The sequence below is a fragment of the Halichoerus grypus genome, chromosome 4 (assembly GCF_964656455.1).
Source record: "Halichoerus grypus chromosome 4, mHalGry1.hap1.1, whole genome shotgun sequence".
NCBI classification, from domain to species: domain Eukaryota; kingdom Metazoa; phylum Chordata; class Mammalia; order Carnivora; family Phocidae; genus Halichoerus; species Halichoerus grypus.
Window position 1 is genome coordinate 123,125,567 of NC_135715.1, and position 24,613 is coordinate 123,150,179.

The following is a 24,613-nucleotide window of genomic DNA, read 5'->3' on the forward strand; positions in this document are numbered from 1 at the left end:
TGTAATTTCAGTAGCCGTAGGTGTTAGCTTTGGAGTGGTTTGTAAGAAGCCTTTTCGCTCCCCTCCACCCAGGGAAGACAGTTGTAGCCATTTCTCTGATTTTCCTCAGGTTTCACCTTAGAACTTGTGAAGGAAGCTGCCATGGCGTCAGCGTACCCACTGTCAGCATAGGGGCATTTTTCTCAGAGAAAAGACACATCCTATTTTCTCTTGCTTTGTTCATGTTTTGTTGCTGGGATTTTCATTTCTGATAGGTTAAAATCCAGATCTTGTGACTTATTTGTGTTCTGGCCAGGGGACCCTCAGCTTTTTGTGATCTGAGTCATTTCCTACTGAGGCCCCGTTTGGGCCTGGAACTCCCCGCCCAGGGGTGGGAGACGTGTAGCGGGGCAACAGACCTACTGTTTGCAGCTGGGAGGAAGTCTAGTGTGCCAGGAGGAAAGAACAGGGGTCTTCAGTGCTAGTGGCCTGGCACATGGTGGTCTGGAGTGGCCCAGCACAGCAGAGTAGCCTGACAGGGGCATCCGTGTCCCCTGTGGGTCCAGAGAAGACCTCTGGTCCTTTGGAGGATTGCCAAGGGCAAGGAAACACCCCAGCCCCCAGAGACTTGGAGGTTATCAGAACTGAGCGAGAGGGTGAATGAGGCCTATGGAATGCAAGAGAAAGAAGTCGAGTTACTAGACCCAAAGTCAGGGCCGGTTAAGCAGCAAAAGCAACTTGGCCCAAACTGTTTAAATCTCTATTCCTGAAATTCCCGCTGGATTGAGCCAAAGAAGCAGGGTGGGGCAAGGGTCAAGAGGCCTCAGCTGTGGGAGGGAAGGGCTGTAGAAGCTGGAAACAGCAGGCCCGGCCTGGATGTCCCGACAACCTTGACCTCCACCCTCTTAAAATGGAGAGGTTTTTAGTACCCTGGTAGGTCATTGTAGCCTGTTTGTAAAATGAATGGGTCTGAGTGTAAGGGACACATTCAACAATGAGCTTAAATAAAACTGAGAATTGCTTTTGTGAATCTGGAAATAGATTTAGTTTTTTAACTCAGTGTAGATAAAAAAAAAATTACTTGAACCAAGTATAAACCATAACCTTTTATTATGGAACTACCAGTTAAACTCATTAAAGTACTCTCTTTACTAATCCCAAAGCAAATCAGTACTTTTGAATGCTATTACTTATCAAGACAAAAATATGAAGTCACCCAATAATCACTTCTGAATAGATAAATGATTGAAGCCGTTTGAGGTTAGGTTGCTTGTAGATGAAGGAAAAACTCACCCTAACCTTTGTGGTTCAGATAGGTACATGCAATGGTGCAGAATTTATTCCTTGGCTCTATGTCCCATATAGATTAGATACCAAGATAAACCGAAGCTTGCCCCATTGATCATAGAATCCTAACATTTAAACTTTTATTTTTTTAACTCCCTAGGAAAGTAGGAAAATCAGCATCTTTAAAAACTGTGGAAATGCTCGGGCTTATGTTAACTATACTGGAGTTAAAATTAAAAAAAAAAGAAATGCTTGGGCTATTTTAAAACACACTTACTTAAATCCCTCCTTCCTTAAGACTATCTGGGCTTCTAAACAAAAGGAACTGGCGAAGGGCAAACAGGCAAACAGGCAAGTTGGTGTCCATGCATGGTATCCCTCTGCTCAGGGAAGTTTAAATCTGGTAAGGAGCTTAACTTAACAAATACCAAAGAAAAGGTAGATGATGAGAAGTGCGAGTGTGTGGCAAGGATGGGAATAGAGAGATGGAAGGTTCCCGATCAGCATGGCAATGCTCAGGGTTGTGTACCCGCCTTTGAACACCTGTCCCGGTGTTCAGTAGTGTTGGGGACCACCGAGAGTCAGTGCGCTGCCGCTGCTTACAGTGCCTGTTCTTATTTTTGAGAACACATGGGTCCTCGGGACTGAGGTTGGCCATGTGGGCATCTTCTCTCCAGGACAGAGTGGCTTGGAGACCTACTGAAAGTGAAATAACCTTTTCTTAGTGCCCGGGATAATCTTTCAGGGCCACTAATTGTGTTGTTTTGAAATGTTTTGTTTTGCTGTCCTTGGACACTTTTGGGGATTGAAAGTCTATTTAAACTGTAACAACCTGTAATCTGTTTGGGATTTTATAAATTGTCTCCTGTCCGTCATACTTTCTCAGGGCTCTCATTGTGCCTTGATTTAGCAGCTACCCACCACCCGCTTAATTTGCAGTGACCTGGGAAACCAAATATTTCCCTCCTGTTAGAATCCTATCTAGAAAGAGGAGTAAAATAGCTCTCAGGGAGGGCCTGCGAAAGAGGTGTTGGATCAAGGTGGGGAGAGGCTGGGGAGTTCTCTTCTGAGCTGTGTGTTTGTGTTTTGAGCTGTGAAGGTTTGCAGATTTTGGCAGCTGCAAAGACTAAGTTTTGGTTCCTAGCTGCTTGCTGGATAGTTGAGGTTGCTAGTTTATGACTTCTGTCCCCTCCCCCCCTTTCCCCCACTAGTGTGTAAATCTTTTCTCCCACCCATGCCTGAGACAATTTTGTTATGGAAAGGAGAGAATGAATGTTTTCTCAGGGACAATGAGAAGAAGGTGAATGAAGGCAAACCCAGGGCTGAGGCAAGGGTTTGGTCAGTCAGCCACTATTCTCGAAACCTAAGATGCGCCCAGCCCTGTGGAGGATCCAGAGGGACGACATGGAGCCTGCCTTCAAGAAGCTTAGCATGTAGTTGGGAGAGAGAACTAACAGACCCGAAACCCTAAGTGAAAGTGCTGGAGAAGTTTTGCATTGGGTGCGAGTTCAGAGCAGAGGGACTCGAGTCAGGAACTTTAAGCCAGCTGTGCTGGGGTCCAAGCTGTGCTGGGGTCCAAGCGGTATTTGAGAACGTGGTCATGCAGTGACATTGGAGAAACCAGCTGCATTGGGAGAACGTAACCCCAATAGGGAAGTGGCAGAGGTTCTGGAGAGACTTAGCAGCACATCTGTTGAACCCATTTCAAAGGGGGAATGGATGAGGGTTTGTGACTGGTTCCCTGACTGTTGTGTCTGGGTGGCTGATTAAAATGCAGACTCTTGGGCTCTACTCCAGATAGTATGATCCCCTTCTTATGTGGTCTGAGGTGGTGTCCAGGGATGACCTCATTCTGCTACGGTGGCCTGCAGGAAATACTTGGGAAGTACTGGTAAAGAATGGATTAGGCAAAGCTGATTAACTTTCCCATGAGAGACATTGGGAAGGAGGCATCCAAGCTGGGCTGCCTGATTTTTGTTACTGTTTCAGAAGGACGGAAAGAGAACAGGTAGCTCTCGGAATTAAAGACCAGGGAAGGGAGAATAGAATTAACTCCCCAACTGGAGACGGTATTCCTGCAGTCCTCATCCTTCACCCAGATGCCCATGTTCTCCTCCTTATCCGGTCACCGTCACATCGGAGAACATAATGATGACAATTTAAAATCACGTCTGGGTTCAGCCCTTGTATGAGCCAGCTGGGTTTTATGCCTAGGGAAGCTTGTTTTTTTGGGTGCTGTAACTCCAGGAAGTTATCCTGTAATGAATGTGTACTTTGTTAGATTTGGGGAGCAAGGAAATATGGATCAAAACAACAAGCCTGTTAATACTGTTAATAGAAGAACCAGGAGAAATCACAGGAGTAAATACAGTTCAGTAGATTCTCCACATATGAAAACCATCATATTATAATCACTTCTTATGTAGTAGACACTTGACCTGGGAATGTTCTTTATGGATGAGCTTTGGATTGTTCCCTCTTGCCATCCAGGGCTTACCTGGGGAACGACCCAGGCTGTCCCACTCCTGTCTTCTCCTAAAGGGAGTGAGCCCTGCAGGCCACACCTTGCACCCACTCCAGTGATCACCACCTGCAAGTTATTATTCACTTCAGCTTCCTCCAGCTCTTTCCCTGGTCCATTTGTTTATCCTACCACCCCTTTCTTAGGCATAAATATTTCCTGCTGCCCCCACACCGTCAAGAAAAAAGAAAACAGCTCGGGGATAGGGCAGGGGCAGTGGTTCGTAGTCCCAGCTATACCTTAAGATCACTTAAGGTCAGCTTTATAAAGTATCAGCATTTGAGCCTCATCCCCAGAGGTTGTTTTCATTGTTCTGGCGTCAGGATTTCTACAGCTCGCCGGAGCCTCTGATCCGGGGTTAGGATTAAAAGGCACCTCAGCGTGAGTGAGATGTGATGGTACTACCAGTACCTGCATCTCAAGGAAAATGGGAGCTGCAGGATTTGAAATGAAAACAGGTATTTTAAAATAATGCCTTTTGGGGGCGCCTGGGTGGCTCAGTCGTTGGGCATCTGCCTTGGGCTCAGGTCACGGTCCCAGGGTCCTGGGATCGAGCCCCACATCGGGCTCCCTGCTCGGCGGGAAGCCTGCTTCTCCCTCTCCCACTCCCCCTGCTTCTGCTCTCTCTTGCTATCTCTATCACTATCTGTCTCTCTCTCAAATAAATCTTAAAAAAAAAAAAATTGCCTCTTGTTGCTCCTGTCCCTCCAATGCATGCCAAGTCCCTGGGGTTCTCCTTCTCCCTCTCTTCCTCCTTTATTTAAGTCTGCTTTCTATTAAGCATCAGCATCAAAAGGAAACAAAACAACAACCGAGAACATTCCTTTCCTCGATTTAGCATTTCAGTGACATGGTCTTCCACTCCGTCTATGCAGTTGACTGGGACCTACACCTCCGTGAACTCCCACGTGCAGCAGGCTGTGATCTTCATCTCCTCTCTGGGCCTCATGTTCTAGTGGAGCCGTGTTGGGGGCTGCAGAACCCCGTACAGCCGGAGGGTATGGGCTGTCACATGGAGCCGGTGGTCACACGCTTTGGTCCACGAACACACACTTATTTCTCTTGGATAAACAACTTGGGAGTCTCTTTGTTCATCCTTGAAAGAGAGTGATGACCAGGAAGTAAACCCTCATAATTCTCAAAAGCATTTTAAGGTTTTTTTTTTTTAGGCGCCAATTAAAAATTAGATCTGCAAATGAAGAGCTAGTGATTGGCAATTGAGGGTTATTCACCTCCTCTCTAAACTCCCGTTGTTTTAGGTTCCATAAAAATTCTTCCAATAAGTGTACTTTGTTGTCTTTTGAATTTTATAGGAGAATATTTTGTGGCATGCTTGTTTTTCAAAACTTTCTTGGGCCCAAATTTTGGATTATGCATTGAAAGGGAATGGAGCCCTCTGAATGGAGGAATACTGAAACAAAAGCAAGTAAAAAGTAGAAAGTTGCACTTTTTTCTAACCTAACATTGATTCTGGAGGACAGATTCGAGGCATAGTTTCTGAGTTTGGGTAGGTGAGTGATCTCCCTGCAGTTATAAGTAACTTCTCAAACACCACTCAGAGTTCCTCTGGTCTCGTTGACCTGCTTTTTTTCCTTTCTGTAATTACGGAATATGGCCCTTAAAACCCATGTAGGACCAAATACAGAATCTAAACACTGTGATCTCATCACCACAAAAACAGGCCGTAGGGACGGTCCTTCTTGCAGGAAGCCGCCTCCCCTTGGGACCTCTGTCACTCTGTAATTTATGGTGGTGCCTTTGTAGTCTCGAACTCAGAAAGGACCTTTCCCCCGTCCTTACAGAAGTAGTGTAACAGATGGGCTGCTCTAGGTGGAGATGGGGCCAGAGGAAAAGTATGTGTGTTTGCATAACGTGTTACAGATGTAATTTTAAGGTGCCCAAACATCGGCAGGTCCTCTGGGCAGAGGGTCTGTCTGGCAGCTGGCATATTGCGGGCTGTGATGGACATTCTCTTAAAGCTTGTGTGTAGGTGTGGCTGGGACAAGTGAGAAGCTTGCCTTCTCTGCTGAGGTGTGCTTTAAGAAGGGAGGTTGGCTGAAATACTCACATCAGCTGTGAGATGGCTTCCTTCCCTGGCTGCCAGAACCCTCCGTAAAGAGGCAGGTGATCCCTTTTATGAGTGAGTAATAGGAGGACGCCCTGAGATACCTGAGCAGCTGCTATTCACCAGGTGGTGCTGTCCTGCAGTGAGTGCTTAAATACCACCAGTGAGGTCAGCAGCCTGGGGGCAGAAGAAGCTGGGGTGTCTGGAAGTCTTGGCAGCATTTGTGGGCTGTCGCTGAATGCAAGATGAGGAAACATTTGACCCAAGGTGCTCACCTGGTCCATGTCGGTTTCTCCTCCGTGTTCTGCTCCAGGGAGATCTCTGCTGTCTCTGAAGTGGGGGAGACTTGAACCTGTGCCCTGCAGCCGTCCCCGGTTTCCTCCCAGAGAAAGGCTCTTGTGCTCTGTTCTCATCTTTGAAGCCCTGGTGGGGAAGGGGGGCATGTCTTCTAGAGCTCCTCATTAAACAGACTTAAAGGGGAGAGGGAAGGACTCCACCCAGGCTTTGCGTGCACGAACCTCTAAGACTCCGCTGCCCTGCCAGGTGGTTTTGTTGGCCTAAATGTGACTACACACGATTCTGTCCTTTTTGGCAGTGAAGCCCAGCCGCAGTGCTGTGAGGGCATTGCTGTGGGCCGAGCCTGATGGCTGGTGTGGTTGGGCATGGATAGCACCCTTGCGGAAGAACATTTCCCCGGGAAATAGACTGAGTCAGTCATGGGGAACCTCTTATTGGAGTCCTTCATTCAACAAGCATGCACTGGGTGTCTTTCCTCTTGTGACAAGAGCTGGCGCTCGGGGGTAGGGGTGGCAGGTAAGACCAGCCCTGGAGAAACTGGTAGGAGGGGAGGTCGAGGCAGAAGGAAGTGGACGCTAGAGCTCAGATTCCCTAGGAGAAGGTCTGGTGAGATTCCCTGGGGGTGGGGCAGGGGGATATTTGAGCTGTGCTAGGAGGATGACTAATTTCCAGAATGGGAGAGAGATGCCTCAGGATGAGGGAACCGGAGGGCAGAGGTGTGAAATTGGACAGTGTGTTCAGAAAGCGGGAGCTGTGTGGAGAGCTGGGACCTGTGAGGAGTGGGGCAGGAGATGTGGGCACCCTTAGTGCTTTAGGGAGGTTCTTGGCTCCTTATTTCAAACCTTTGAAACATTTCTTTGTGTCTTGGGCTGCAGACCTATTAGCATCACTTAAAGAGAAAACCTGAGATAGGAGAAGTAAACAAGTACTTCAGTACCCTGTTCCAGACCGGAGGCTTTCAGTAAATGTCCCCGGTCTGCTCGGATAGAGGGCATCGGAAGAAAGCACTAATTTTCTTGCTTTTGCCAGCCGGTCACCTTGTTTTCCCCTCTGTTAAGAGTATGTATATGCTGATGTCTCTTTCCTCTCCATCCTGGCTTTGTCGGGAGTTTCTGGGAGGTTGTAGCTGGTTTTATAAACTCTCTGCTTCTTGTCTCCTAGGGCGAGTGTGCTCACAGGATTTCTTTTTTTCCAGTTCTCTTCCTAGTTTTCTGTGGTCGACTTGTCCAGAGGAGCTTTCTGGGTGCTGTGCCCCACCCCACCCCCCGAGTGAGACCGCCTCTCTCTGTTGCCAGCACGTGGACTCTGGGGTGAGGCAAGGTGAGTGGGACTCACAGAGAATCCGACCCCTGACAGACCCCGTTTTCCAAGATGAGTTATTCTCTGAAAATTTTGAGGGATTTGAAAGTAAATTGGGTTTTTAGTCAAAGAAATTTAAGAATTTTTGAAAAAAATTTGGTGTCTTAATTACTGTGTTAAAGCACTTTTATTAATAGGGATGCTTCGATATGTTTTTTTTTCCCAGAACTTTTCTGATTTTTTTTTTTTTGGTGCCCATTTCAAGGTTTTGGGTCTTTGTATGGTTCCTAGCACAGTACTTCTCCACTGAAAACATTTAATACGTGTTGTGTGAGTAGCTTAATACCTTAATATTGACAGTTTGCAAACACAGCAGTCCTGTTAACTTATTCTGAGCTATGTCTTTTCCCTTCCCTGGGTTTCAAGGAGGATTTTTTTTTTAGTTATGTGCTTTCAGGAACTTTAGGAAAGCCGGTAAACTTCTGTACTATGGTTTTCCTGTACTGCAGTTTTGTATATGAATTTTCAAACAAAAATACCTGCTTCAAGGGTTTGGGTGAGGCTGGAAGCTCCCGATGGGTAAAACTTTTGTTCTGTTCACATTGTTAGTTGCATTCCCTATCTCTAATGTGTGGCAGTTAGTAGGACTCAAATATTCTCTCTTTCCTTTAAGAAGAGAGTTGGCGGAGAACTGGATCTTCAATCCCATCTTAAGTGAGCACAGCTTGGAGGACTGTTATTTATGCTCAGCTGCTCACAGTTGAGGCCACGGAGCAGGAATCCCCAGGAGGTCCAGGATAGAATGGTTGACTGAGGGCTCTGAAGACTGCCCTATATTCCTTATCTGTGGGTGTTGGAAAGCGTCCCCATAGGAGATGGGGGTCAAGGTTAAACCTGCTTCCAAACCTCTGTGAATTCTTGAAACGCCCGTGTAACATGCAGGTGCACCCTGCTATCTGTCCTGTGTGGCTTGCTGGCAGGATTTCACATTCTGCACTCACCCCTCCTGCCATGCCTTGCTTGTCATAAACAACACAGTGGTCACATTGCCCCTAAAACTTTGGGGGATCCTGCCAAAAGGTAAAGCTTTTCAGCAGGAGCATGGCTGGGGAGTACATAGCAGAATCTAAGGTGAAGCTTTAAAAATTAGAATACTGGGACCCTCCTTCCACCCCCAGTGTACTGAACTAGAAGTTCAGGGATGGGGAGGGAGTCCCTGCTATATATGTTTGTTGTTTAAAACTCCTAAAAGAGATAGTTATAACTTCTTAAAAAATATTTCTATGTGGACTAGACTTAAAAACAAAGAAACTCTTTCTTAGCCTGAGCAGATGTTTGGGGGAATTATTTTTGAACTCTACTAACTAGTTTAACCAGTTCATACAGCCAAGCCAAACATTCCCTTATTGTGCCATAATTTGCATGGTAGAACCATTTTATAACTTTAAGTTAAAATTGCCTAGGACAACACTTTCTATCATTGTAAGTATACAAGGAACGAGAAGAATGACATTGAAGAACAATTTTCTAAATTTAATAAGAGTTAAGGCTTATTTAGAAATCCAGGTGGGAATCTGCTTAAATGGAATTTTACCCAAAGTATGCAGAGATTTGCATATTGAAACCAAAGTTTTTTGACCTATGGTAACACATTTTTCAAAGTAGTATTGAAATAGCAATTTAAATGTATTGCCCTCAGATTTATTAGACAGGAAATTTATTTAGTAAGGGATACAGTTTTTTCCTCTTCCAGGAGGTTTTTGGGTGGTTGAGAATTAGCTAATTTTTCTTTATTCCTTCCTTGGGACCAACTTCAGGAAGTTGATAGGAGCTTAAAAGATCAGTTAAATGTTTAACTGTGTCTCTTGCAAATTCCCTTTCTCTGAAAGAAAACCTTGCAGCTTTTTGTTATTTGAGGTTTTAATAAGGTTTGATGGAAAATAAGTTTATATTTTGAGATCAAAGAATCTTACTGCTTAGGAGGGACCTTAGAGATGACCTGTTACCTGCTTTTCATTGCCTCAGCTTCATGGAAACTGCTCTTGTTAAGGTTACAGATGGCCTCTGATAGAACTCTTTGACATGGCTTTTCTGTAGCACTTGATAGCACTGACCACTCCTCATCTGAAATTTCCTTTTCTGGGTTCCTTTGCATCATTTCTGACTACATTTCTTCTTCTTTAATTTCTTCCTAGGTCCTACTGTATTTGCCCTTAAATGTTCATGTTCCCTGAGCTTTGATCCTTGGTGGTTTTTCTTTTAGTCTGCTGAGCCTCTTCGGGGGACCTCAGTACTTCTGTGGTTTCAGCCACCACCCACATGTTAATGACCGCTAAGTCTTTCTGTGAGTTCATCCCCTTGTCTAAAAACAGTCTCTTGGACATTTCTATTTGGATGACTCATATTTACTTTTAAGTAGGAATATCCAAACCAAACTCCTTTCCCTCCCAATTATTGCCTGCTTCCTGTCTCTCTGCTCCGCACCCCCCCCCCCCCAACTCCCACAAGTTCCCTTATCCCTAGGCTTCTGTCTGCTTTTCCCACTTTGGTCATTGGCATTATTCAAGCCAGAAATGTGTGACTCATCCTTCATCCTCCCTCAGCCCCATATCTTCATTTGCAATTAAATTCTATCATTTTAATAACCTAAATAAAAAAGGAAAAGGCCATTCCACTGACATTTAAATATTATAGGCATTAAAAGTTGTAGTTGGGCTTATATAAGCAGACACAATAACATGAGACAATTATGACCATTTATGTAATATACATTTTGTACTCTGCATAATCCTAGATACTTTTCATATGTTATTTCTAATTTTCACAACTAGTCTGTGGCATATTATCTCTGTTACAAGTGAGGAATTTTTTTTTAAGATTTTAACGCGAGAGTGGAGAGTGCGGGGGGGGAGGGGTTGGGGGGAGGGGCAGAGGGAGAGAAAGTCTTAAGCAGACTCCATGCTGAGCTTGGAACCCCGGGGGTGGTGGGGGTGGGGGCAGCGCTGGATCTCACGACCCTGAGATCTCGACCTGAGCTGAAACCAAGGGTCACACGCTTAACTGAGACATCCAGGTGCCCCATAAGTGTGGAACCTTAAGGTTCAGAGATCAAGTTACTGGCCCAAGATCACAGGGCAAGTAAAGCGTGGTCGGGTTGGGATTGGGACATATTAAACCTCTAGGTTGGTCTGCCTGACTCTAAAACCTTTGACACCATGTCACTCTGTTTTGCTGTGGTCCCATAATGCCACAGTGCTATTTTGGACTTCTGGTTGGTAGGTTGATTTTTGTTGAGGCCAGGAACTGGGTGTTACTCAAATTTGTGTGTCCTATATTTTTTTCCTTAATAGTAGGTGCTAAGGACAAGGTTTATTTTTTGTTTTTTATTTAGAGAGTGACGTGTGTGTAATTGTGGAATCAGTGGGGAGGAGCAGAGGGAAAGGGACAGGCAGACTCCATGCTGATCGAAGAGCTGGACGTGGGGCTTGATCCCACAACCCTGAGATCATGACCTGAGCCAAAGTCCGATGCTTAACCAACTGAGCCACCAAGGCATCCCAAGCCTCTCTTCTCTTTTAAAGTTTTTATTTTAATTCCATTTAGTTAACATACAGTATTGTAGTAGTTTCAGGTGTACAATGTAGTGATTCAACACTTGCATACAACACCCGGTCCTCATCACAAGTGCACTCCTTAACACCCATCACCTATTTCACTCATCCCCCCAACCTGCCTCCCCTCTGGCAACCATCAGTGTGTTTTCTAAGAGTCTGTTTCTTGATTTGTCTTTTTTTTTTTTTCCTTTGCTCATTTGTTTCATTTCTTAAATTCCACATATGAGTGAAATCATATAGTATTTGTCTTTCTGACTTATTTCGCTTAGCATTTTATTGTCTAGCTCTATGCATGTTGTTGCAAATGGCAAGATTTCATTCTTTTTTATGGTTGAGTAATATTCCATTATATATATATTCCATATATATGTGTGTGTCTGTGAATATATATGACTCCTCTGCTTTAGCTCTTCGTCAGTCACGTGACACTTGGGCTTCTTCCATAATTTGGCTATTGTAAGTAATGCTGCTATAAACATAGGGGTGCATGTATCCCTTTGAATTAGTATTTTTGTATTCTTTGGGTAGACACCCATTAGTGTGATTGCTGGATCATAAGGTTTTTCTATTTTTCAATTTTGAGGAACCTCCATACTGTTTTCCACAGTGTCTGCACCAGTTTGCATTCCCAAAAACAGTGCACGAGGGTTCCTTTATCTCTACATCCTTGCCAGTATCTATCATTTCCTGTGTTGTTTTTATCCATTCTGACAGATGTGAGATAATATCTCATTGTAGTTTTGATTTGGATTTCCTTGATGATGAATGATGACCATTCTTTCATGTGTCCATTGGCCATCTGGATGTCTTTGGAGAAATGTCTATTCATGTCTTCTGCCCATTTTTTAATTGGATTATTTGCTTTTTGGGTGTTGAGTTGTATAAGTTCTTTATAGATTTTGGATACTAACCCTTTATCAGATATGTCATTTGCAAATATCTTCTCCCATTCTGTAGGTTGCCTTTTTGTTATATTGTTTCCTTCACTGTGTGGGAGCTTTTTATTTTGATGTAGTCCCAATAGTTTGTTTGCTTTTGTTTCCCTTGCCTCAGGAGACCTATCTAGAAGGAAGTTGCTACCACCAATGTCAAAGAGGTTACTGCCTGTGTTTTCTTCTAAGTTTCAGGTCCCACATTTAGATCTGTAATCCATTTTGAATTTTCATGTATGGTGTAAGAAAGTGGTCCAGTTTCATTCTTTTGCATGTTGCTATCCAATTTTCCAACACCATTTGTTGAAGAGACTTTCTTTATCCTGATGGATGTTCTTTCCTGCTTTGTCAAAGATTAATTGACAGTGTAATTGTGGGTTTATTTCTGGATTTTCTGTTCTATTGATCTATGCATCTGTTTCGTGCCAGTACCATACTGTTTTGATTACTACAGCTTTGTTTTTTTTGTTTGTTTTTAAGATTTTAAGTAATGTCTACACCCAATGTGGGGCTCGAACTTATAACCCCAAGATTGAGTCGTGGCTTTACCTACTGAGCCAGCCAGATGCTCCAATTACTGCAGCTTTGTAATATACTTGAATTTCGGAATTGTGATGCCTCCTACTTTGCTTTTCTTTTAAGATTGCTTTGGCTAGTCTTTTGTGTTTCTGTACTAATTTTAGGATTGTTTGTTCTAGTTCTGTGAAAAATGCTGTTGATATTTTGATAGGGATTGCATTAAATGAGTAGATTGCTTTGGGTAGTATAGACATTTTAACAGTATTTGTTCTTCCAGTCCATAAGCATGGAATGTCTTTCCATTTCTTTGTCATCTTCAGTTTTCCTTCCCATCAGTGTTTTATAGTTTTCAGAGTATAATCAACTGAGCACCCAGGTGCCTCAATGTAGTATTTTTTTTTTTAAGATTTTATTTATTTGACAGAGACAGAGAGGGAGCACAAGCAGGGGGAGTGGGAGAGGGAGAAGCAGGCTTCCCACAGAGCAGAGAGCCCGATGCGGGGCTTGATCCCAGGACTCTGGGATCATGGCCTTAGCCGAAGGCAGACGCTTAACGACTGAGCCACCCAGGCGCCCCCCCTTCAATGTAGTATTTTTTTTAATGGAGTCTTTTTTGGGGGGGGGCGGGGGCAAAGGGAGCGGGAGAGAGAGAATCTGAAGCAGGCTCCACACCCAGCGGGGCTCAATCTCACAATCCTGAGAGATCATGAGCTGAAATCAAGAGTTGGATGCTTAACTGACTGAGCCACCTAGGTGCCCCTTTAGTGGAGTCTTTATCTAGTATTGGTATCAGAGTAATGCTGTCCTCATAGAATGAATTTGGAAGTTTTCCTTTCTTTTCTATTTTTTGGAATAGTTGGAGAAGAGTAGGTATTAATGCTTCTTTAAATGTTTGATAGAATTTGCTTGTGAAGCTGTCTAGGAATTTTTTTGATTATTGATTCAGTTTCTTTGCTGGTTATCTGTCCCAAGTTTTCTGTTTCTTCCTGTTTCAGTTTTGGTGGTTTATATGTTTCTAGGTATTTATCCAGTTCTTCTAGGTTGTCCAATTTGTTGGCATACAGTTTTTCATAATATTTTATGATAATTTGTATTTCTGTGGTGTTGACTTATTTCTCCTCTTTCATTTGTGACTGTAATTTCCCTTCTTGATAAGTCTTCCTAGATGTTTATCAATTTTACTGATTTTTTTTTTTTCTTCAAAGAACCAGCTCCTGGTTTCATTGATCTGTTCTATTTTTTTTTAGTTTCTGTATTGTTTTTTTCAGCTCTAATCTTTATTATTTCCTTCCTTCTGCTGGCCTTAGGTTTTGTTTTCTTTAGCTCCTTTTTTTGTCAGATAAGGTTAATTGAGATTTTTCTGGAAGTAGGCCTGTAGTGCTATAAACTTCCCTCTTAGAGCTGCTTTTGCTGCATCTCCAAGGTTTTGGACCGTTGTGTTTTCATTTTCATTTGTTTCCATGGACTTTATAAATTATTTCCTGGTTGATCCATTCATTCTTTAGTAGAATGTCATTTAACCTCTATGTATTTGTGGTCTTACAGATTTTTTCTTGTGATTGACTTCTGGTTTCAGAGCCTTGTGGTCAGAAGGTATGCATGGTATGATTTTGATCTTGAATTTGAGGTTTGTAATGTGATCTATTCTGGAGAGTGTTCCATGTGCACTTGAAAATACGTCTTCTGTTTTAGGATGGAATGTTCTGAATATATGTAAAGTCCATGTGGTCCAGTGTGTCATTCAAAGCCATTGTTTGCTTGTTGATTTTCTGTTTAGATGATCTGTTCATTGATGTGAGTGAGGTGTTACAGTCCCCTACTATTGTAATATTATCCATTAGTTTGTTTATTAACTGTTTTGTGTATTTGGGTGCTTCCGTATTGGGTGAATAAATATAATTGTTACATCTTGTTGGATTGTCCCCTTTATTATATAGTGTCCTTCTTTGTCTCTTGTTACAGTCTTTGTTTTAAAGTCTGTTTTGTCCAATGTAAGTATTGCTACTCTGGCTTTCTTTTGACATCCATTTGTGAGATAAATGGTTCTCCATTCCCTCACTTTCAATCTGCAGGTGTCTTTAGGTCTGAAATGGGTCTATTGTAGAGCCTTTGTTTTTTTTTTACGATTTTATTTATTTGACAGAGAGAGACACAGCGAGAGAGGGAACACAAGCACGGGGAGTGGGAGAGGGAGAAGCAGGCTTCCCGCAGAGCAGGGAGCCCGATGCGGGGCTCGATCCCAGGACCCTGGGATCATGACCTGAGCTGAAGGCAGATGCTTAACGACTGAGCCACCCAGGCGCCCCAAGCCTTTTTTTTTTTTTTTTTAAACAACAGCATGTGAAAATGTAGAATCTTCTGAATTTCTGGTCATGCTGTTTGAATCATTCACATGCTCGTCATAATGAAGGCAGAAAAGGCCCTTTCAAGTAAAGACCTTGTTAATAAGAATAGCATAGATCGATGTAGCTGTTAGCTTGAGGTTAACTGCTAGAACAGACGAGGGTATGATCTACAAAAAGCAGAGAGTACATATGTAAGTAGAGGCAGGTAAATAAAAGAGTACTGACGTTTTTTTATTTGGTTAAATCCTCTTGGGAGGTTGGATTTGAACATGTGTTGGTTCTACACTTTGTATTCTTATAGGTCCCACCTTTTACCCTGTCCTGAGAAGGAAATGCTCTCTGTTTTCTGCATCAGATTTTGGTAACAAAAGTTTGTCTATGGAACACTACATCAAAAACTAATGATGTATGGTGATTAACATAATAAAAAAAAAAGTTTGTCTAAGGAGAAGGGCCCCTTTAATACATAAAGCCAATTTATCATTATGGAATTTAGAAATTGCTTAAGCTTTCAAAGTCTGTTTTTTTCTTTTTTTTTTTTTTTTTTACAAAGTTGCCCTGTAAATTTGGAGGCAATGCTGTATTTTGTAGGGGGTTGTTTTAACTGTAACATGACAGAGCTAACCTAAAATATGGCAGGTCCACAGTGAAGAGTAGGTCTTATTGTCCCCAATTATCAGAGGCCTGCATTTTTTTAAAATATTTTTTTAAAGATTTTATTTATTTATTCATGAGAGAGAGAGAGAAGCAGAGGGAGAAGCAGGCTCCCAAGGAGCAGGGAGCCTGATGCGGGACTCGATCACAGGACCCTAGGATCATGACCTGAGCTGAAGGCAGACGCTTAACCATCTGAGCCACCCAGGTGCCCATCTTTTTTTTTTTTTTTTTTTAAAGATTTATTCATTTTAGAGAGCATGCACGTGTGTGTGCAAGTGGGGGGAGGGGCAGAGGGAAAGACTCTCAAGCGGACTCCCTGTTGAGCCATAGCAGGGGTTGCAGGGCTCAATCCCATGACCCTGAGATCATGACCTGAGCCAAATTCAAGAGTCAGACACTCAACGGACTGAGCCACCCAGACACCCCCGCCCCCCCCTTTCTCCGGAGGCCTACATTTTCAGATTTAAAAAGGCTTTTGTTGGTCCATGAAGAAAAAATTCTGGAAGAATTGATGGGAGGTGGAAAGGGATCGAGGAGAGTCAAAAACCATGATTCTTAGGCGTTGGACCCTGAAGAGTGGAGTCCTCATTAGTTGAGACTTATTAGAAATAAAAAGTCTCCGCTTCAAACCAGGCCTAAAAATCAGATGGGGTGTGGGGCTCAGCAATCTGGCTTCACAAGCCCTAGAGGTGATTTTGATGCGCTTTAACTGGCCTGAAGTTAGAGAAATCAGGCTGCAGGCCCTCCTGGTGGTCCAGTGAGGGGATGGTGATTCCTTCCCCAGAATGGTGGGAGGGAGTGGAGAGGAGCTGGAACTGGTGAGACTTAGTCATTCTCTTGGCTACTTATCAGACCAGGAAGCAGGCCATGAAGATGTAGAGGCCTGGGGTCTGGTGGACTGAACGGGGAGGTGAGAGGGGTTGCTGTCAACAGGAACCCAGAACCCACGCTGGCGAGGGGGTGTTGGAGTTCTGGGGAAGAGGAAGGCGAGTTTAGTTTTGGACATGTAGAGTTTGTGTTGCCAGGGTTGATGTCAGCAAGCTGGAAACAAAGTACTAAAACTGCAGCACAGGTGAAACAATGGGGAAACCTATTTGTGAGCTGCCCGCGTGGAGGTGGCAGATGAAGTGGGTATTCACATCATTTTTCCAAGGACAAGGGTGCAGAGAAGAGAGCTGAGATTGACTGGTTTGGAATTGGATGTTGGCAATGATCGCATTCAGCTTCTCTTTCAGAAGTGTAAGTGTATATGTTTAGGAATACATGGTGATAATAGTTTTAAATAAAACCAGATTATCCCAATTTCGTTGGAGTTTTGTCATAATGCTATCTTTAGAGGCCCCATGCTGTGTGATTAGAGCCTGGTCTTGTACATCATTCGAGCTTGGGATCCAAGGCTTAGGCTTCTCAGGACAAGGTTCCTAGTGTTCTTTCCTCCGAGAGACAAGAAGTGGAGTCAGTGTTCCGAGTTGATGGTGGCCTGTGGCAGGCTGCTGGGTCTCTCTGTCTCAACTTCTTTATCGGTCAAAGAGGACGATTAGAGTTCTATCTCCTCCTTGTGAGGACGAGACAAGACCCCTCACAGCGGGGAAAACTTCACAGCTTCAGCCAAAGGATGCTTTTGTCTCCACCTGTGCTGTGGTTTTCATGGTGTTTGGTTGCATTTGTGGAGCAAAGGTCTTCTATTTGTAACAGATGTGCAGTATTGATAAGAGGAGATAATTGTAAGGAGTCCTGAGTCTCAGTTGGAGATGGATGGCTTTGTGGTTTTCAATGAATTATCAGTACACAGAAATATGTGTTTTATTAGGTTTGTGAGAAGGCAGAGGGAGTTGGCTCGGGAAGTTTGCATAAAAACAAGGACCAGACATTTAAAGAATTTATTTTATATCCAGCTCTGTTGTAGACTCCCATATTTTGCTGTAGTGGAAAGATGCTTCACTGAGATCATGAAAACTTAGTACATCTGTGCAGCATCTTCATTATATCTAGAACAATTTCACATCCACTCTTTCTAATTCAGTGTCGTTCAAGAAACATGTGTTCCTGTTTTTCACTGGGTTCTAACTGGGATGTTTTTCCTTAAAGGGACCACACACTTATATTGAGGAAATAACGTTGTAACTGCTACAAGTACAAGGAAGCTTCTAGGTTTGGAGACTGTAGCATCTCCCCCTCCCACACGGCCTCCCCCCAACTAGAAAGAAAAGTGATCTACGTGTATTTGTAGGGAACGTGTGTGTGTGGTTTCTATGCCACTTCACAATACCGATTTTATTCCTTCGGTCTGAGATCTCTTTCATACTGTTTGTATGTGTTCCGAGAAGTGGTGACAGAATCCACGGTCAAAAGTTTCACTGCAGAGTTGAGTTACTAAGGGCTTTAATTGAACCTTTCACTGGGTTTTAGAGAAGAAAAGTGAGATGTTCGTATGTGGCATGTCACCTCACTTCAAGCGTAGAGCTTGAACTTCATAGATTTGATGAAATTATATGGGACTCCAGGAAATAACGTTTGTAATCTCCACGCATAGGAATTATTCTGTAATTCACAGTTTAGCCAGTGTTATTTGCGGTTGGGTCAGGTTTGAACGCCACCAGTTTAGTTCGGCACTACCCTCCCAGCTCTCCTGCGACTACTTGCATCTTTCTGGGAAGTTGAGCGGCTGCCATGGCTGAAACTGTGAGCCAGACTTAGGTAATTTTATTAGTCTAGAAAAAGTATTACACTCCTGCAGCTGTTGTTGTAGGTCCTGACCATGAAAACAAAAACCGTCTCAGTTACCCGGGATCCATGAGAAATTGGCAGTGGCCCAATGTAAGTCCATGTATTTTGGACTCTAAATTATATTTATCTTCATATGGGCATCCCCTGGTTTAGGGCACGCAGCTGGGGAGCGGCCTGACTGTATGAGGCGGTGGGGGTGGGGGAGCCTCGGGTACCACCCTTAACTAGGAAGCCTGATCCAGTTAATTGGAAGACTGTATAACTCCTGGATGTTAAACACTCTAAAAGGGATAAGGAGAGCGTCCAAGAAATCAGAACCATAATAAAATACACTTGTCCCATATATTCAGCCCGGCTTTCCTGGTTTTGTCTGTCGTCTCATAGTGTAAATTCCCACAGGTCTTTCTCTTGCAATGACAGGCTAGTTATTGTGGGTGGGTTGGTAATTTGGTGGTGATGGACTTTCTTGTTAGATAGAACTTTTATAGATCACTACGAAAACTAATCATGGGACTTGGCATTTAATTGCTAGGAGTGGTGCATATGTGGAATACCCAGTCTTGCTAATGTGTGCCAGTCAGTAAATGACCGTCTAATTTTCTGAATTTCAGTGGTTCTGTGAGTGGGAGAAAACTGCACTACTGTGTCTCTAGAAGCCCCTGGGCTATTAGCAGAGCACTTAGCAAGTCTGAGTAATTATCCCATTGAGTCTGACTGATTCTTTGGGTCAGAGTTTCTAGTCCTTGGGGTCCTTGGATGTACTTCAGGGCATCTGTGAAGGTGGGTGGGTGGGGGAGAAAAATCACATCTTTGTTTTCACAATCTCCAACCAGAAAGTGGCTTTTTCTTCAGTCGTGAAAATGGGCAGCATCACATATTGTCAGCACCTGTGGCTTTGGCAAGTAGAAATCACATTTGTGTACTGCACTGTGGGAGATCGTTTAAACTATCACTTACGCTCATCATTGCTTAGAAAACTGCAGTAGCTCTTACACCTGCTACTGTGTCTTGTTATGTGCGTTAAGAAGCACACATTTACTATTCTCACGGTTTTGCTGCTTAAATATTTTTATATCTGTGTTTCAACACAATTGATTTTCTTTGTAAGTATTTTCTTCGTCAGAATCCTTCAGAAACACTGAGGATCTGGATTGCTGAAGCAGTCCATGACACTTAAAAGCTCCCAGACTCCTGTCTTAGATGGCACCCTTGTAGCTCTCTCCTCTCACTCTGAGATCAAATTAGTTAACGTTTAAAAAAAAAAAAAAAAGTCAACATATTTGGCTTCTGCTTCCTAGCATGAATTGTCTTTTATTTTGGGGGCTCTGACCTTCCCCCATTTTGGGGCTCTTGGAGTGAATTAAAAAAATACGACCATCCGCCATTTCCGGGTAACCTTTCTTAATGGGCCCCGTAGCAGTCCCCTTTAAGACTGCTTACTGCAACCAAGTGTTTATGGCCAAAATGGTTTCCCTTACAAATTTCAGGTAAGGGTATACAGTGCTCTGTCTGTTGATATTATTTGCTTTAGCTATGGGAGAGATGATGCTGTGTGACTTGTATGAATTTCATTTAGCTCTTCATTGCATTACCATGGCAGGCATACCCTAGTTTTATTTTAGAACTTGATATCCAAGGTTAAAACCTTATTATATCTATTGGACTATGTAAAACTGCCCAGAGAAAGAAAGCCTGGACACCAGGCCATTCCTTGCCCCATCTCATCACCTTTTAATGGGCTTCATGCAGTTCATTCAGTGAGCTAGGGGGTGGGTTTTGAGCTCCTCTTGAATAACACTGTTCCTCACTTCTGGGGTGTTAGGAACAGGGGAAGCATTGCCCATGTGAGACTGCAGTCTCTGTCCCAGACACTCTTCCCCGTTGGTCATATGGCCCAACTTCCAGTGGTGTTCTTCTGTAAGCTCATGAATTCAGGAGCGAGCTTGCATTTTGTTGCATGACCCATCCAGGTCACCAGTATTGACAACACTGGTGTTTGAAATAACTCCTAGAGGCCTAGCAGAACTTGAGCAAGTACACAGTAGGTGTCTGTCCATAGAGGCAGATTCTCTGTTTCAGGATCGATTTGAGACATGGGATGCTGCTCTGTGAGTGGAGCGGTGTGTGTGTGTGTGTGGCCAAAGATGATTTTTTTTCCCTCCCCTATTAAGCAGTTTTGTCTGTTTGACCACCTCACCAGGTCCCTGGGAGCTAGTCTGTCTCATTTTTAGCCAAAAAAGCAGGTATAAGATAGGGACTGCGTTATTAGGCTCTGGAGCAAAACTACTGGGATGGGGAACCTGGCTCTGCTCCCATGAGCTATGTGACCCTGGCAAATCACTAGCCTCTCTGTCTTTGTAGAATGGAGATATTATGGTACCTTCTGCAGAGGGTGGTTGTGAGGATTAAATATATGTGGGCTAAGTGCTTACAGCAGGGCCTGGTATAGAGTTAGTGTGAAATGGGTGTTGCTGGGTGCACACTTCAGTCACCTGGGGGAGTTGTGAGAAACGACACCAGGTATTGGGGACTCTCATCCTAATGAAATCAGGAGCTGGGGGGCGGGGGGTTATCACCTTGTTCAGAGCATCCTAGCAAGTCACTGACAGAAGTGGAGGAGGGATTTTGATGTCTTCTGTTCCATGGGTTTAAGTGAAAGATCCATCTGTCAGCTACAGAAGCAAGAGATCTTTGTGTAATGAATAGCTGCCTTTCACGGGGCATCTTTGAAGTTGTCTGACCTTTTTTACTTTGAGGCCAGATGCCGTGCAATTTAAAAAATTTAATTTCTTTAGATTTATAATACCAGACTCCATTCGGTTGGCATTGATTGACTGCCTTTTAACAGTTTCTGAAAAATGGGATTTCTGACATGTCTTCAAGGTCTCTTCTCCTTTTCCTGTAAAGGCTTATCACCCATGCCCGAGACTCCAGCCAGGGGCTCTTTTTTCATTTGGGGTGATGGCTTATCAGCTACTGTGATGACAGTGGTCTTAGGAACCAGAAATAAAGTTTGCCTGTAAAATTCTAGCTCCTGCAGGTGGAAGAGGCCTGATTGTCCAGTCAAGCAAGAGAGGGAGCAGTATCCCTGTTAGACAGATGAGCCCATGAAAGGGGGAATAACTTGCCCAAAGCTGTTTTGTTTATGGAATGCCTTCTAGCTTTCTTCAGGGAGTTGTAGTTGCTAGATATCAAGAAGTTGGTGTGTGTAAGCTGGGAGTTCATCGCTCTGTTGTACGGTACAAGTGGAAAGCTTCACAGAAAGGAAGAAGGGTAAAGAAGGAAAGGTCATCTGTGTGGCTGTTGTGGGGATAACTGCCATGGGGAGGATCGGGGCTTGGGTCTCCCGCTGCTGTAAACCTTACAGGGGAGCATCCTGTGACCCGAGACACGTCCTCTATGGGGCTGTGTGAGAGGGTGGGAGCACGTTCAAAGACTCAGCTTCGTATTCAAACCCTAGGTGGTCCTCCATGGGCTTTTGACCTCGTGGCCACTGGGGCTCAGAGTTGATCTTGGCTTTCTCCCAGCCTTGGCTGGATGGAAGACAACTACACTTTCGCCCTTCTGCAAAAGCCACCTTGTCTTTGAGGCTTGTATTATGCACTCTCCTGGTCACCTCCCTACCCTCTTGTCCCCGAGTTCATGTAAGACTTTGGAAGCAGCCACTTGGTGCCTGAGCTTTCAAGTTCCATGTCCATCTTTACATATTGTGTAACTTTCCAGAAGTTGTTAATCTCTCTAAGCTTCTCTGCTTCCTCGGTTATAAAAAAAAAAAAAAGGATCCATACATATCTCATAGAGTTTTGTTTTGGTTTGGTTATTTGGGTTTTTTTTGGATAAAAAGATATATGTATATAAAACTCCTTACCTGACCTGTAGTCAACACTTAATACTAGCTATTAGGATGATGGCTGATAACCCCAAATGCTACCTCTATTACTGCAGTCAGCATCTGAATGGCCCTTCCCCATACCAGGAATCAAGTTGCTTCCAGCAACCCTTATTTGAAGGCCTTCCACTTTACCAAACCATGCTTTTGGCCGTCATGTGGACTTCATCATTGTCTGGAATTGTTCCATATCCAAAATTTAAAAATTCATTTAAAAGGACTGGACTCTTTCTCAACTCCCTCATTCACATAGTCTGTGTGTGTTCTTTGATTTCCTTGAGACCCCATCCCTGTCTTCTCTGGCCATCAGACCTCTCAGGGCCTCACTCCCTTCCTGTTCAGTCCTGACTCCATGGAGCACCACTCCCAGCATGTCACACGGGCCCCCTTCTCCGTCTTGTTGCACTTGTGCTGCAGACACCTAGTCACTGATCAGTCCTCCCCTCTTCTGGGGGGGTTCTTGGGGCTGAGCATCAGAGGATGCAGCTGCATAGATTCATTATTGGGTGCCATGGCTTGCTTGGTCTGCAACCTGGATTGGGTAGTCAGAGCTGTTCAGCTGTCCTTGTAATCTTGTGCTTGCCTTCGTCTCTTCTGCAAAGGCTGTTTTCCACCTTTACTGCTCCTCTCATACCTTATTTTTACTTTAGAGAGAAAATGGAGGCATGAACTCCTAGCTTCCTGCCTATGTTTTTTTACTTTGTTTTCTTCCCCCTCTGTCATATTATGCTTGACTTTGTGTCCTTCTTTGCTTGGTACAGACACTTAGGAATTTGTGCAGAATGAAAAACTGCAGTCTCTAGCCCTGTGCTGCTTCCTTAATTGGAAAACCAGGTTGTAACCCTGTTTCTCTCTGCATCTTGCTGACCCAGGAGAGTCAGGATAAGTTCCTTCAGTGCTCAGGGCCTTGCATTTTAAGTGAGGCTGTTATATTTTTTTAAATTTATTAAAGGATGGCAGTCTATTTTGAGATACAGCCATTCCCTTTGGGAATTATAGATGGATTAAAATTATGTTCCTCCCCAATATATCTATTGGTATTGAAGCAACAAAACAAATACTCTGCTGGGGTGGGGAGTGGGGCAAGTTCTGACCATCAGTGGCTCACAGCCTAGTGGAGGAAGCAGGTGGGTAAGAAGGCCTTGAGCAGTTTTGAGGTGGCTTTTTTTTTTTTTTTAAAGGTTTATTTACTAGAGAGAGAGCTTGAGCAAGTGGGGGGGGGGGAAGAGGGAGAGACTCTTTCAAGCCAACTCCTCGCTGAGCGTGGAGCTCATTAACTCGGAGCGATCCCAGGACCCATGAGATCTTGACCTGAGCTGAAACCAAGAGTCGATCACTTAATCAACTGAGCTACCCAGGTGTCCCAAGGTGGCTTTTGAAGTGGACTTGCAAATGCATTTGCTTTCTCAGATCTAAACATCTATGAATGTCTGGATGGTGGTGGTGGTGGTAATAATATCACAGTTATTTTGTCTTCTCGTTTGGAGCATCTTGCCGTTGGGGTAGGGAGGTAGGTGCTTGGTTGAGAAGCATCCAACCCGAAGACAGCTTCTGGCAACCAGGGGCTTTCTGCAAGACTGGTGCTCAGTCTTGTAAATAGCCATTGGCCTGGGACTCATAAGGCTTATTGCCAGGAATGCTGCCTTTGGTTTTCTCCTTATCTGAGCTCTTCCTGGTTTGAAGGAGAATGTATTGATTTCAGGTTTTGGCTTTTCTGTCATTGTACTTATCCCTTCTGTATGTGTATTTGAAATACCAAAATAAAACCTCCCTGCAGGCTTCTGAAGACCGGATAAGAGAACAGATCCTGCTGTGGAAATGAGTTGTTGATTGTGTATAGGCCAGATAACTTTGACCATAAATTTGGAAACTAGTGGTTGGTACCAGAACAATTCTTAAATTACTGGTCCAAACCCCTCGTGTGAGAGGATTGCCATTGAGTTCCCTTCCATAACAACCTGCTATTCATACATTTAAAAAATGTCCTTAGTGTTTTTTGTGTATAAGGTACATTGCTAGGTACTGGGAGGGATTTGTAGAGTTGACTGCCATGGCCTGGGAAGGCTTTATGGAGGAAGTAGTGTTTAAAAGTTGGGCTCAACAGATCTCTTCACAATATAAAAAAAAATGGCTCTTGGAGCCAGAAGGAAGTAGCTTGTTCATATTTTCCTCCTAAAGTGAAATTTCCTTTGTGTCAAGTAGTTCACAAAATGAAAACTTCTTTGAACAAACTTGCATATTAGTAATTTTCTAGTAACTTGAAATACCAGCTTGGAAGAGTCAGGATTTAAAATTTTTTTAAGTAATCTCTATACCCAACGTGTGGCTCAAACTCACAACCCCAAGATCGAGAGTCGCATGCTCTACCTACTGAGCCAGCCAGGTGCCCCAGGAGAGTCAGGTTTTTTGTTTTTTTTTAGAAACTTTTCCCAAAGCAACTTCTATATCCTCCTATAAAATATTTAAAATGTGGGCTGAAAGT

General features: G+C 43.7%; 1 protein-coding gene across 11 annotated transcripts in view; it reads left to right on the forward strand.

Annotated features, from left to right (window-relative positions):
• Positions 1 to 24,613, forward strand: part of TANC1 (tetratricopeptide repeat, ankyrin repeat and coiled-coil containing 1) — a 229,362-nt gene that overhangs the window by 48,588 nt on the left and 156,161 nt on the right. For 2 of the 11 annotated variants that reach the window (XM_078070842.1, XM_078070843.1), the window contains exon 2: positions 7,345 to 7,469. The exons of the other annotated variants lie outside the window; for them this stretch is intronic. The gene's annotated coding sequence lies outside the window, so the exon portion shown is untranslated. The remainder of the gene's footprint in view (positions 1 to 7,344; positions 7,470 to 24,613) is intronic. 11 annotated transcript variants of the gene reach the window in all.